Consider the following 15,499-nt stretch of genomic DNA (forward strand, 5'->3'; position numbering starts at 1 on the left):
CAGGCAGTCCAGCAAGTTCTTGGTTTGTGTTGGGGATAACTTTTTGGTACAGGTGGTGAGGAGGCCACCTAGGCAGTAAGCTCTTTTCAACTTGCCACTCACCAACAGGCAGGAATTAGTTGAGAATGTGAAGGAGGAAGTAGTCTTGGGTGACAGTGACCATGAAATGATACTATTCAAAACCCTAAGGAAAGGATGGAAGGAAAGCAGCAGAATAAAAACACTGGACCTCAGAAAAGCAGATTTTAACAAACTCAAGGAACTGGGGGGGAGGATCCCCTGGAAAGCAGGTCTGATGGGGAAAGGAGTCTAGGAGAGTTGGCTGTACTTTAAGGTGGCCATATTAAAGGTTCAGGAGCAAGCTATCCCAATACAACTAAAGAAAAAATGTGCAAGAGGAGACTGGCCTGGATGAACAACAATCTCTTCAATGAGTTGAAATTAAAAAAGGATTCCTACAAGAAGTGGAAACTGTGTCATAGTACCAGAGAAGAACATAAGAGTATTATGCGGGCATGCAGATTGAAAATCAAGGCGGCCAAGGCATGATTTGAAATGTAACTGGCAAGGGCTGTAAAAGGCTATAACAAGGGATTCTAGAAATATATCAGATGTAAGAGGAAGACCCAAGAAACTGTAGGTCTCTTGCAGTATGCGAAAGCAATCTAGTTATGGAGGATGCAGAGAAGGCTGAAGTGTTTAATGCCTTTTTAAATTCAGTCTTCAGGAATAAAGTCTGATACCGGATGACAAGTCATGTTGGCAGCAAAGATAGGGAAGGAGGCAAACAGCCTAGAGTAGTGGTAGACCAGGTTAGGGATTGCTTAGTCAATGACTTGAAATTACTTTCAAACAGGGCTGGATGGGATATACCTAGAGCACTGAAGGAATTGGCTGTGGTAATTTCTAGGGCTGTGTGAAGCTTTGGTCCCCGATTTGATTCAGCAGAGATTTGGCTTGATTCGGTGGCCAAATCTCCGAATCCGAATCGAATCAGGAAACTCTTTAATCTCTCTGAATTGAACTGGAACCCTCTGAATTGATTTGGAGAGATTCAGAAAGATTTGGAAATCTGGACAGATAGACAGCTTTAAATGTTTTTTCTACATCCCTCTAGGTAGCAGACACCTTGTGAATGCTGCGATGGTGGGGCACATGGAGTGTACCACAGCAGTGTGGGGGGCGCCCCAGTGCACTTGGCAGCAGACCCAGAAGTGGACCAGAAGCACTTCTGGTCCACTTCCAGGTCTGCCGGGGAGTGTGCAGGGGGCCCCCCTACACTCTCTCTTGGCTTGGTGACTGGTGCCTCCTGGGTCTGGGGGGGCACCTGAGGTCCCAGCCAAACGCTGAGCTGGGGAGGTGTGTGTGTGTGTGGGGGGGGGGGCAGCACGCTCCCTGGCAGACCCGGACATGGACCAGAAGTACTTCTGGTCTACTTCCGGGCCTGCTGCCAAGCATGTGGAGGGCCCCATGCACTCCTGTGGGATGCTCCACGCACCTCAGCATTTCAGTGTTCATGAGCCATGCTACTACCTCAAGGTATGTAGAAAAAACTTTTAAAGCTGTGTCCATGTCTGAATCAAATCAGGGACTGTGATCTGAATCAATTAATTGAATCACTGTCCCTGATTCGGGCCGAATCCAAATTGAATAGGACCCGCTTCACACACCCCTGGTAATTTCAGAGCCATTGATTATCATGGGAACCTGTGGAGATTGCATGAGTCTGTGGGTGACTGGGAAAGGGCAAATATAATGCCCATTTTTAAGAATGGGAAGAAGCAGGATCTGGGGAAGTGTAGACCAGTCAGTTTGACCTCAGTACCTGGAAAGAGGATGGAGCAGGTCTTCAAGGAATCTATTTTAAAACACCTAAAGGAAAACCAACGTCATCAGGAAGAGCCAGCATGGATTTTGCAAGAAGAGATTGAAGCCGGACGTTAGGAAGAACTTTCTAGCCCTGAGGGTAAGTAACAGCTGGAACAGGTCACTCAGACTGTGGAGTCTCCGTCACTGGAAGAGTCTAGGTGCCGATTACACAAATGCTTGTTCGGAGTGGTTTAGATAAGGATGGTAGCCTTGGGCAAGGGGCTAGACTGTAGATGCCCTTTTGATGTCTTTTCCAGTCCTATTTTTCTATGGTTTGCATACAAGCTTCAGTGGCCCTAGCTTTATATGCTATGGCCAAGAACCCCCATAACATGCCTTTTCCTGCCTCCAGTATCCTCCCACTTTCACAGCTAACAGTGGGGCTTGCAGCTCCTCTCCAGAGATCCAGTGTGGTGCCTGGGAAAATTTATCATCCATGCCTTGCTGGCTGCTATGACCCTACATGCAGCCACAGCAGTGAATAAGGGCCAGATGGCAGGGCCTTAGCACCTTAATTATGAAGAAAAAGAAATACAAAGAAGAGGAGATGAAAATGAGGAAAGAGGGACAAGAGAAGCTAAAAAGAAACGGTGGTCAAGACAGGACAGAGTGAGAACTGTTTATACAGCAGAGACTGGATGAAAATGGTGCTTCCACCCCTGGCAATGATGTCATAGGCGACTCAGTGTGGTGGCCTGTTGTCAATATTTTAACAAGGCAGCTCCCACAGAAATAGCCTCCACCTTCACTGACAATCAATCCTGCCCTCCAGGCGGGTGTGTGCGTTTGCAGAGAGAAGCTGTGAGAGATATGGGTAGCTCTTCGTTTGTTTTTCCATTTAAACAAAAATGCTTTCTCCTAACCACAACCAAAGAAGGAGGCGGCGGTGCTTGGCAAGCAAAATCACAGTAAGTGCACTTGATGGAAATGTTTAGACTTTGCTCCTGAGAAGGATACTGAGCATAACGGGAGAACAGCACAGTGCTCGGCAAGGCCGCTGGAAATGTGTGTGTGTGTGTGTGTGTGTGTGTGTGTGTGTAAGGGAGGGAGGGAGGGAGGAAACGTTAAAAAATATCAGCAGTTGTCCATTCCCAGTGCAAAACTTTTTTTCTTCAGCCCCAGGGTCAGCAGCTTGTAGAAAGGAGGGGGGTGAACTCACCAGAAGCTAGGAAATCATACCAACCTCCTTTTCACTATGGCAGCAGCATTTAAAGTAGTGCGTCTGAACCTCCCCATCCTTGGTCTCTGGTAAAATGTACAAGGAGTGATGGGAGTAAGGACTAGAACCCAGGCTTTTCTAAACCAAGCTGAGCATCCTAATCCCAAGACTACAGAGTCAAGTTGTGGCTTTGCCCTATGAAACTTGTATTCCTTTCTGCACAGCAATCAGGCTTCAGCCTAAAGGTTTAGGGGCTTGACCCCCCGTCCCATCCAAGCCCACCCTTCAGCCTGGAGGTTAAGCCCCTCAAACTGAAGAGGCAAAATAAAACTCAGGTTTCCCACCTGCTAGGCAAGGCTCTGGTGTAAAAGGTAGAGGATGACACCCTCACTAGCCACACTTTAAAAGAGGAGTGAGCCTTAATTAATTCCTTAAAAGCTTACTTGTAGGCATCCCAAACCCAGGGACTTAAGAGGGTTGAGGCACCTCACCTCTGGAGAGGTGGGGGTGGGAGTTTAGATGCACCTCTGCATTCAGCATTTCCCTTTGACCAGAAGGTAGGTGTTTTGGTTTGCCCTTCTGAGAGCAATCCTCATGCCCTGCATAGGGAATCTATTTTGGATCCCACTCTAAAGGCCAGATGCCCCAAAGTTAAACATTGCAGTGTCTAATGTGTACACGCCTAAGCCTTTCATTGGATCTAGGCCCAAATGACATATCCAAGATCTGGTAAGCAACCCTGCAGACCAGGAAAGTCAGCTCAAATCTACCATGTATCAGAATAATGCTCTAATCACTGGTCCAGACTTCCTTCATCCATGCAGTTACAATGTTAAAATGAGGTGTTAACACCATTGGGTACCAAAAGTCCCCAACAAATTCAGGATTATTAATATCCCTCTCCTGGGTGAAATCTAACTCAGGTGTGTCAGTCTGGTTTTCTAAAACTCCCCAGGCAGTGTCAAATGGAGAAAGCAGCCTACTTTTTCAAGTGGCCAATGATTTTTGAATGCCTCAGTTTTTGACCCCAAAACAACTGTGCCAACCCTGCAGCCCCAGAAACTGGCACAAGAAGCAAAGGGGAGTTCCCACTTCTATACACATAATCACAGGGTTTAGGGTCACAAGCCAACCGGCCAAAGGGAGGGCATAGGTAAAAGGTAAAGAAACACCAACACTGTGGTCACATATTTTCAGCGCCTTAATTTCCCCCACACAACTCCAGAGGTGTCCCCAAATAAGCCTGTAGTCCCTAGAGTGTTCAAAGAGCAGCTTGCAGCTTCCCCCAAGTCTGAGCCCAGCTCCTTCAGTGCACAGTCCGGGGTGCCCAAAGCAGTGAGATCTCCAGCTCCACTGTGCACTCCTCTGCGTGGGGCTGCCCAGGTACCCTGTGCACACTGCTCTCTCTTCCCCTTATTTCAGCCTTAAGCTTCCTTATTCTTTTTTCCCTTGCCTCCCAGCTCCTGGGGGTTTCTGGGAGTTGCAGTCCAAATTACAAGTCAGCATAGCTCTGCAGACTGCCCACCAGTTCCTCCTACTGTTACACCCATTACATTCACAACACACATCTTAAATTAGCTTGACCTTTAGAAGAATTTTCTGAAAAACAGGATCCTTAGAAGTGAGGTCTGTCGAAGCCAAAGTCAGCAGGCCCACCCATTCCTGACAGCCCCTCAGGGGAGTGTGGGTCCTATAGCTCAGGGCACACAAGAGAATGATGTGGCTAGCACATATCCAGCACCTATATGACTCCCCACCCTGAATGACCAGATGCCCATTTACAATGGGATTAACCAAAGACAACCTTTGGCACAGTCCAGAGTGAGGTCTGCACGTGTATCTCTGGGGCTGTAGCAGTCTCAGATTTGGTACTGCAACACTAAGGGGCCCAAAACTGCTGATCTCTAGTATTCTTCTTCACTGGTCTTAAATTGCTGTCTGCTCTGTGCTATAGAGCAGATGCCACGTTCCATCCCAGAGGTGGCTGCGCTCCAATTGTGGGTGAAGCGATCTCCTCTCTGTGCCATTCGTTAAGCACTTTTGGATGAACTATAGAAATGCAGGATCATTTTAATGACTCCAGTGCTTTGGGAAATTTTTACAAAAGTCCCTAACTAATCCAATCTGACTTCACATTTCCTCCTTCAGCATTTCTGTTCAAACACAGCAAAAGCTTGTTAACTGCAGAGTGGCAGGGTGAGCTTGCATTCCCACACTCAGGATTTAAAAAAAAAATGTTTGTAATGTTACACATCTCTTCAAAGAATTCATTTGCTAGCATCAGGACCCATGGCACCATCCGCTAACAAAGCCACGGTGAAAAATACAATCCTTTGAGTTCAGAGCCCTGGAGGGCAGCCATGTTGAAATTATGATTAAGTGTTTTGGTCCATCTCTTTCATTACAGCCTGCCAGATAAATATTTACAGCTGACCATGGGAGGAGGCGGAGAAGAGGGACATCTGTAAATTCTTTGGATCCCTGCTGCTTTTGAATTTATTTATTTTTTCCCCATTTCCATCCACATACCACCATCTTCTTTTTTTTTTTAACTCTAGGGTAATCAAAGAAAGGCTGTTTTGAACGTATGAGAAACAGGGACTATTTGTAAAAGGCCAAGAGGCAGAGTCTGATCTCAGTTGCAATGGTATAACTCCAGAGTAACTGTTGAAATAACAGTGATAAAAGTAGTGTAACAGAGAATAGACTGTAGTCCCCGGGCTACTGACCTGATCTGGAGCCAGTATGACACCATTGAATCTTATGGTGTTACTTTCAGATTCATATTCTATACAGCCCGGTATATCATATGGTCATTTATATCAGTATAAAGGCAGTGTGTAAAATGCTAGCAAATCTGCATGCAGCTGGTATTACACTGATGTCACACCTAGGTAAATGATTCCTACCATTTGGCTTCTATTTTTAAAAGTCACTTGAGTGATATTGGACACCTGATTGAAGACAGCTTAAAAAGACCACATTTTCAAAAGTGCTGCCTTTGCCAATCCGCTTTCTTGCAGATCTCAAGCTGGGCATCCAGAAACAGAGGGACCCAGACTTACTGATTAAAAAAAATAAGGCCCTGGAGGCTCTTTGCAAGTTGACATATGCAGATGTGTCCCCTTCTGAAACATATGCAGGAATCTGTAGCTATAAAAGTAACTGCACCACCCTATAATCCAGCCCATATGTGCCTCTCTTTTCATGGTGCACTCAAGGGATTTCTCTGAGTTAAGGCAAGCTGTGTTTGAAAGCACTGCTCAAGTTTACAAATTCAAATTAAAAGGGACCCAGAAAGGCTACTAGCAGAGGTCCAGAACTCCTCCTCTCTTCCATAAGGCTGGAAGCATGAAATGCTAGGATGAGAACCCAAACCACTTCAGCTGGAGCTAAGCTGTCATCAGCTGTCAAAGAGCTTCCTGATGTAATCAGTGAAAGCTATAGACGTGGACCATTGTGGCCCTGTCAGAGCTCTCAGGGGCAAGCTTTTAAGTGTATAAAGCAGGACTCATGTTTCTGCCTTGTTAAGCAAGATCCATAGTAGATAGTTGAACCTTTGGAGGTAACCTGTAGGAAATATTGGAATAGCTGAAGATAAAGATAACCTGGGTAACAAGGCACTGGAATAAATTTGCAAGTGTATCTATGCATGGCTGACCTCTGTGGGGGAAAAATCAGAAAGGCTCCACTATATGCCACAAGCACTAGTTTACAAGCTGCTAATGGGGATTCTCCTCCCACTCGTATTATAGCAGCCAGTGCGTTTGGGGGCAGGCAATGCTGAGTTTTATCCTTGTGGTTTGTGGCAAGTTTCCAAATTACTGGAGAGCAGCGCTGCAGTCATTGCAAAGTCCCAGGTTATGGCAGCTTTCTTGCAATATCATGTAGGAAGATAGTATTTTGTAGAAGCATCATAAATGTGCATGGCATTAAATGGGAGACAAAATCCCTGCCTTGAAGGCTTTACAATCTAAATCCAAAGAGTTTAGTTATAAACCAACATCGTGAATCCAGGAACCAATCTCAGCTCTGAAAAGATGGTTAATTAGTAAATCAAGACCTATATTAATAGTAATATTAGAGTTGACTCTACTAAGTTTTTCCAGATTAATACCAATGCAACTCATTTGGAATCTCTAAATTTGTACTAGTATAAAACTAGAGAGCTGCACTGGACAATCCAGTCATTGGCATTAATGAAAGGGATAGAAATGAGAGAAGCCTTCCCATCATCTGAGGACCTGGAAGAATCAGGCGCTTCCAACAAGATGGGATAATGTCACAGGTCACTGACCTAGATTCCCAACAGAATCTCCCACTTGCTTATATCAATTCAGATTTTTGACAAGGATTTGAGTTGTATAATCAAATTCTCTGGTGTTTCCCCTGCTAAGGCTCCCAGTGGTGACGGCACTTCTTAGAGTGCAGAGATGGATGTGAATCTTCACCTGCAGATCATACAGATGCCCCTTGAGACTCCAAATGTGATGAGAGAAGAGTTGTGTGGTATGCAGCTTTTAGTGTCTGAAAAAAGACAAATATCTACAGCTCTATCCTTTCCTCCCCTCAGTCTCCCCATCTTGCCGTTTCTCTCTCTGTGTCCTTGACCTATCCACTTTGTTTCCTCTTGTCTGGAAGCAAAGCTTGCCCAATTCTCCCTCCTGACTTGGTGAGGTATTTTTTTCAGGCCAGCCCTATTCCTGGAAACTGCACACAGGACATTGAAAAGTTCCTGAAATATCTTGAGTTCCCACACCTCATTATGTCCTGGTGTCTGCTTTGTGTTCTTTGGGATCATAATGATCTGCTGGAAGAAGGTAGGGCAGGATGCTACCTTAGTGACCAACTGGTTCAGAGAGGCATGAGCTTTCATTGGCAACATACTATTTCATTAGATGCTAACATCTGGGGAAGTTGGTTGTTGGCAAGAAAAGTTCATGTCTCTCATCCCACTCTGCCCTACCTTCTGCCTGACTTCAGACTAACACAGCTATAATGATGTTGAATCATAGAATCATAGGACCAGAAGGGACCTGCAAGATCATCAAGTCTGGTCCCCTGCCATGGGCAGGAAGTTACTGGGCTCAGGTGAGCTCAGCAGGGTGCTTGTCCAGTCTCATCTTGAACACCTCCAAAGATGGTGACTGCGCCACCTCTGCTGGGAGTGTGTTCCAGATTCTGGTCACCCTTTCAGAGAAAAAGTTTTTTCTTATGTCCAATTTACCTTCCATTAGCTTATGGCCATTTGTCCTCGTCCTCCCTTGAGATGCCTTCCTGAAGAGTTGCTCCCCTAGATCTTGATGCTCAGCCCTGACATACTTGTAGGTGGCTATCAAGTCACCTCTCAGCCTTCTCTTACTGAGACTGAACAGGCCCATTTTCCAGCGCCTTTCCTCATAGGGCCTATCCTCCTTGCCTCTAATCATGTGGGTGGCCTTTTCTTGTACCTTCTCAAGCTTATCCACATCCTTCTTGAAGTACAGTGCCCAGAACTGGACACAGTACTACAGCTGTGGCCTCACCAGTGCCAAGTAGAGAGGGAGGAGCACCTCCCTGAATCTATTGGCCACACATCGGCTGATACACACCAGATCTCTATTTGCCCTTTGGGCAATCTCATTGCACTGTTGGCTCATGTTCATCTTCTGGTCTATTGTGACCCCCAGGTCCCATTCAGATACTGTGCCAGTCACTGGACCACCACCCATTGTGTAGTTATGGTGAGGGTTCTTCCTACCCAGATGAAGAACCCTGTACTTTTCCCTGTTAAACTTCATCTGATTCTGTTCCACCCATAAATATAGTCTGTCAAGGTCATCCTGAATCTTTGCCCTATCCTTGGAAGTGCCCGCATCTCCCCACAGCCTGATATCATCGGCAAGCTTAATCATTGAGCTTCCCACCCCCTCATCCACATTGTTAATAAACATGTTAAAGAGCATGGGTCCAAGCACCTATCTGTGGGGGACACCACTGGAGACGGCCCTCAGGATGAGGCCATCCCATCAGTTACCACTCTCTGGGATTGGCCTCTAAGCCAGTTGTCCACCCATCTCACTGTAGACTGGTCCAGCCCAGTACCCTCCAGTTTGGTTGAGAGAATCCCATGGGAAACAGAATAAAAGGCTTTACTGAAGTCTGGGTAAATTACATCAACTTTGTGTCCCTTGTCCAGATGTTTAGTTACCTGGTCACAGAAGGACACCAGGTTTGTCAAGCATGATCTACCCTTGACAAAGCCGTGCTGGTTGCTTCTTAACACACCATCAGTTACCAGCTTGTAACTGATAGCCTCCTTAACAATTTTTTCCAAAATTTTACCCAGGACTGGCTGGTCAGTAGTTTGCAGGGTTATCCCTCTTCCCTTTCTTGAAGATGGGCACCACATCGGCCCTCTTCCAGTCATCAAGGACCACTCCCAAGTTCCATGACTCTTTGAACAATTTTGCCAGTGGCACTGCTATAAACTCAGTCAGTTCTTTCAGGACTCTCAGATGCAGGTCATCTGGCCTGGCAGACTTGAAAACATCCAAGTGTTGTAGGAGAACCCTTACCTGTTCAGGACTGATTTCATGTAGTCTGTTGTCTTCCCCATATTCCCTGTGCCTCTGGTCAGGTGAATACTCCCCATTTGATTTAAGGAATACTGATGTGAAGTAGATATTTAGGAGTTCTGCCTTTTCGCAAGGATTGACTGTGGGATGCCCCTGAGTATTCAGTAAGGGTCCCACAGTGGAGCCCGATTTTTTCTTGCTCCCTATGTATCTATAGAAATAACTTTTTGTTGTTCTTTATTCCGGTTGCCAGCTTGATCTCCATGCCTGCCTTGGCTTTTCATGTCTTGTATCTGCAGGCCCAGGAGGTGCTACTTCACTGTCAGGGTGGCTAGGATCTGGAACCAGCTTCCAAGAGAAGTGGTGCTGGCTCCTACCCTGGGGGTTTTTAACAGGAGGCTTGATGAACACCTTGCTGGGGTCGTTTGACCCCAGTACTCTTTCCTGCCATGGCAGGGGGTCGGACTTGATGATCTGCTCAGGTCCCTTCTGACCCTACTACTTATGAAACTATGAAACTATTCCTCTCTTGTTGCTGAATCATTTTTCCATTGTTTGTATGCTTCTTTCTTTTTCAATAGTCCCCTAACATCCCTGTTGAGCCAAGTGGTTGTCTTGGCTCCTTTCCTGCTTTTTGTCCACATGGGGATGGGCTGTTTTAGGGCAGTGAGAATTTTCTCCTTAAGGAAGCACCAGCGTTCCTGAACTCCCAAATCATCCAGTCACTGGTCACAGAAGGCCTCACCAACTAGCCTCCTGAGTTTGCCAAAGTCTGCCTTTCTGAAATCTAAGACTTCTGTTCTGATGATTGATTTCCCAGTCTTACGGTGAATGGTGAACCTAATCAGGTTGTGATCACTGTCACCCAGAGTACCACTAATCTTCAGTTATCTATCATGTGCTGCCCTTTGGTCAGCACTAAATCCAGAGTGGCTTTCCCCTAGAAGGCCCTTCCCCAACCTGTGTCAGGAACAGATCATCTATTGTTGCCAGGAAGTTGGAGGTGCTGAATGGTCCTCCCAACAGATGTCAGGGTAGTTGAAGTCACCCGTGACAATTGTGTTTCTAGTGCTCAGTCAGATCTCTGGAGAATGCCTGATTGCTCTCCTCTTCTTGGGAGGGAGGCCTGTAGTAGACTCCCACCATCAGAGCTCCCTCTCCTGGTTCCCTTTGTATCCTGAATCAGAGGGTCTCAAGGGACCCTCCCCTGCTGTCAAACATGACCTGCAGGGAGGGGTACGTCTCTTTCACGTAGAGGGCCACACCTCCTCTCTTCTTCCCAACCCGATCCTTCCTGTAAAGCCTGTAGACTTCAATATTCACTGCCCTGTCATGTGTGTCATCTAACCAGGTCTCCATCAACCCAATTAAATCAAATTCCTCATCTACCAGAAGGAGTGCCAGTACCTCTTGTTTATTTCCCATGCTTCTGGCATTCCCATAAAGACACCTGAGTTCTCCACTAGTTGCCTCAGATTTTATGTCATGCTGCCAATGTCTCAAGATCCCAGTATTTATCTGGATGCCTGGTGCTTGGATACCCTCCCATGTATCATTGTGGCTAGAGGATTTGTGTACAGTAATGGGACCTTCCTCCCCACCCCCGGAGGTGCCTAGTTTAAAACCCTCCTCAACAAATCAGCAATTCTTGTAGTAAAGAGCTTCTTCTCTCTGGGTTGTGAGATGAATACCCTAGCATGTAGACCGCTGAAATTAAACCTTGGTGTACCAAGGTCAAGGTATCCAAAGCCCACATGGTGACACCATCTCCTAAGCCTGTGATTGACCTCCTTGATGCACTCCTCTCTCTGATGGCCACAACCTCTGACTGGGAGGATCGAGGAGAAGACCACTTGTGTTCCTAGTTCTTTGAGCCTCACTCCCATGGTCTTGTAGTCTTTCGTGATTCTCCTGGGGCTACTTCTTGCCATGTCACTGGTGCCAACATGGACAAGGAGCATGGTGTACTGGTCAGTAGGGTAGACCAGTTTAGGGATCCTCACTGTAACGTCTCTAATCATGGCTCCTGGAAGGCAGCAGACCTCTTGAGCAAAGGGGTCTGGACAACAGATGGCTCTTTTTGTGCCTTGCAGCTTGGAGTCTTCCACAATGATGACCCTTCATTGTTTGCTTTCTGGGGTCAGCTGATCCTGTCCTGTTTTCAGTGTGGTGTGCTTGGATGTGTCTTCCATTGATGGTGTGAGAGCTTCGTAGTTGTTGTGCAGGGTTATTGGCGGGGTAAGTGAAGTACATCGTGACTTCAGGACTGATATGAACAATTTCCACTTACTATCAGTTGGGGTATCTTGTTTGAGCCCATTCATCTGCCCGGTTTCCATGGTGTCCTTCTCCAGGTGCAGGGCCTGGCAGTAAGCATCAATCTCTGCCTTGCGTTCTCTGATGATTTGCAGCCTGTTCACTTCCTCTTGGAGCTCCCTCATCCAGCCCTCCAAAGTCTCCACCAGTGAGCACATCCCACAAGTGGGAATCCTTATGCCCCTGGTCCCAGTATGCATCAGACGTGCCAGGTAGCCCCTGCAGCTTGGAGTCAAGGGCTCTGTCTGCGTGGAGGCTGGGACTATAGGCTCTGTCTGGGTAGAGGTCTCCGAGGTACCAAGCGGGGAAGGTCCATCCAGATTGGGAAGCCTAGTGGTGCGGTGCTTACCTATCACCATAATGTAGGGCAAACCCCAGTAGCGTGGCTCCCTAGGTGGTGTTTAAGTAGGAGACCAGGTGGGTGTTTTTACCTCCATGTAGTCCCTGCCAGTTGCTCTGCTGCTGCGGCTTGGCAGGCAGTTTTGAGCAGCTTCCTGCAGGGTAATTCTCTGGCTTCCCGAGCAGGTGGGGGATTCCCTGGGTCTCCAGATCCCCCCCTGGAAGGGGGTCCATTGTCCCCTTTACCTGAGGTCCAGCACTGGGGGACTGTCCCTTGGTGTGGTGGGGCTTCAGCTGCCAGGCGGTGCAGCAGGCACAGGGTATGCCCACACTTAACAATGGCGGCTGGGTCACTTTAACTAAAGCTCGTTCGACAAGCTTTAGTTAAAGTACCCCCTGCCACCATTTTTAAGTTTGTGGATGCTGATACAAGAGATATGGAGTCTGCTGGAACACAATTACCACGCTCCAGCAAACTCATTCAATCGAGCCTGCTCTGACGCATTGTAATTACAGCATGTCAGAGTAGCCTAGCTGCTCATGTATAGGCACCCTGGGTGTCTGCGCCTCTTCCCACAAATTCTTTCCAGCCTCTGTTCAGTTATGGGAGCATTTGGTCAGAGCTGTGTCCTAGCCTGCTCCACAAAATGTGACCACATAGGATCTGCTTTCCTCTTACATGTTTACTGTCTATCAGAAGAAACACTACTGAAGTCAACCCTCTCTGAGATAGGCTTTAGTGGATCATGAAGTCTAAAATCCCAAGATGCCAGAGACAGAAGCAAAACAGGATATGTTTAAGGAGGGAGTGGGAAGCAGCCATTTAGAACAATAGCTCAGGGCCCAGGATTCTTGCATCCAATGCAGAGCCCTCTGTCATGAACTGACTTAGTGACTTTGGAACAACCATTATCTGTGTCTTCATTTCTCCTGAAGCTTCTTACTTGAAGAAACAAACACCCACCATGAAGGAAGACATTTAGGGCCAGATCCTTTTGCACCTAATAGGCACCTAAGTGAATTCCTATTCTACTTTGTTCAAGTTCCTGAAGATCCATTTAAGGCATCTGATTTTGTAACACATTGTTATCTTACCCTTAAGACTAAGTCTGAAAGAAATAGCAAAGAGGAGGAAGACTCACCCACCTTTTTACAGTAGCAAAGTGGAATAGGAGGGTTGCTTTTAGGTGCCTAAATACACTTGGCCCAGTTGGAGCCAAAGAGTCAAAACAAGCCCATTTGGAGTGAGGAGTCAAAATCACCCAAACAAAATGGCAGCCATATCATTCTCTTGGCTACAAAACTACTTTGTCTTAATAGTGGTGGGATTACTGGGTTCAGGAGGACTTTTGACCTCATTTGTCAGCTCAGTCAGATGTCATTATTTATACCTGGATGCACTTGCAGGTGGCAAAGGTAGAGCCTAGGCTGAGACCCCTTTAAAAATTCATCCCTATGGAAGTCAGACTGGAAGAGCAATCTGCACTTGACAGAAAAGCAGCGTATACTTCTCAGCAGACAGCCTTACACCCATGAACCTCAATCAGTGCAGCCTTCTATGGCTCAAAGTGCTCAGCTGAGAAACAGCTGGAGTGAAAGTCCTTTGGAGATGGTTAACAGGAGCCTGGAAAGCTGTCATGGTAAAGAAAAATCCATAACAGACAACTGGGGACTCTGCATTCTTCTCATCCCTTCTGTCTGTGATATACAGCCTACATCTGTCTAAACACCAGCCCTTTCCTCTGCTTCCTTAAGATGAATCAACAACAGACCCAAGCGGTTTGTTTCCAGCTTACACTGAGGTCTATAGAGCTCTCTGGATCCCTCTTGTCAAGCTGCCTCCCTGGGACTTGGACTATTTTTTAAACTCATTCAGCAATATTTACAGGAAATTAACTTGTGTCAGATGATTTCTTTGGTCCTGCATCTGCTTTCCTGTTTTTGACAGGAGTGGAGGAAGGAGGATGAGGGAAGACGGCAAATCAACAGGCCACTGATATTCTAACATGGCTTGTTCCATAGTGCTTAGATTTCCCACTGGATCAGCTGCTCAAAGCCATGATGGTCTCACCAAAGCATGAGGGGCTTCCTCTATTAACCATCTTCTCTGGGAAATGGCCAGGACTCCTGCAACCTGGGCAAATGTATTGTGCAAGTCAGGGATGGGGGGTCTTAGTTTGAGCCTTACTCTCCTTGGTGATCCACCCTTTATGCTACAAGCGGATAGGTGGCAGAGAGAGTCTCCAGGAAGCATCCCTGTGACAGAGGCCCCCCCCGCCTTATGTTCTTGATAACAAGCATTGATTCACTGTGTCCAGAGGTTTAGTTTTTGCCATGGCAAAGATTTCTGGTTTGACAATGTATATGCACATTGAGAGTGGCAGAGGAGAAGTTAGAGCTTTTGGCACTTGAGCAAAGGGTGGGTGGGGCTTTCGGTGGCAAGGAGTCTGTGGGAAGCTGGCTGTGGCTATGACGCTAGTACCATGGCAGGATCCTTTTGCTAAAATGCCCTGCAGCCAAAGACTTACCACATTACTACTTACATTACCACCTTCTCTTTCCAAGGTTAGCAAATATGTTGAGAATGACAAAGTTCCTAGAGCTCTTGTGTCAGACTTGCTGCAGACTCAGGCAGACAATACTGCTTCTGTCACACTCATATCATGTTTTCAGGATGGTTTTAAATGAACATCAGGGCTAGAAATCTTTTTTTTTTTTAAAGAAATTAAAATCTGGACTCTGAAGCTTAATACCGTGGCTAAAGATCAACTGTGTTCATGGAGGTTAGACTATTAAGAATATGATTGATAATTGAGAAGCAGCGACCTTCCTTCACACAATGCTTCAAGGAATCCCTTCTCCCTTCCCTTGGATGTAACTTCATGCTCTCAGTGTCAGGTCAAACTGCAGAGACTGGGGCTTAGTCCATTCAACTGCAGCTCAGCCAATAAACTTGAAGCCCTCCTACCATCAGCTGAGATCCTATCAGTTTATACAAATTAAGCAGAATTAGTATATGAATGAGAGTCAATAAAAGAAAACCTGGAGTACTGTGTGATGGAGGTGCAGACGTGCCACTCCTTTGCCTGAATTAGGACTGGCTGTGGCACAGTGCCATGGGTGATATAAAAGTAGGGCGAGAAGGAAGCTCTGGAGGTTATCTAGTCCGACCCCTTACCTGAAGCAGGATCATACCTGTTCAAACCCATGTGTTGCTACCATGTTTTTATGAGATATAACTCTTGTAAAGATTCCAGGT

Source organism: Gavialis gangeticus, unplaced genomic scaffold, assembly GCF_001723915.1.
Source record: "Gavialis gangeticus isolate Ggan-Ray unplaced genomic scaffold, GavGan_comp1, whole genome shotgun sequence".
Classification (NCBI taxonomy): Eukaryota; Metazoa; Chordata; order Crocodylia; family Gavialidae; genus Gavialis; species Gavialis gangeticus.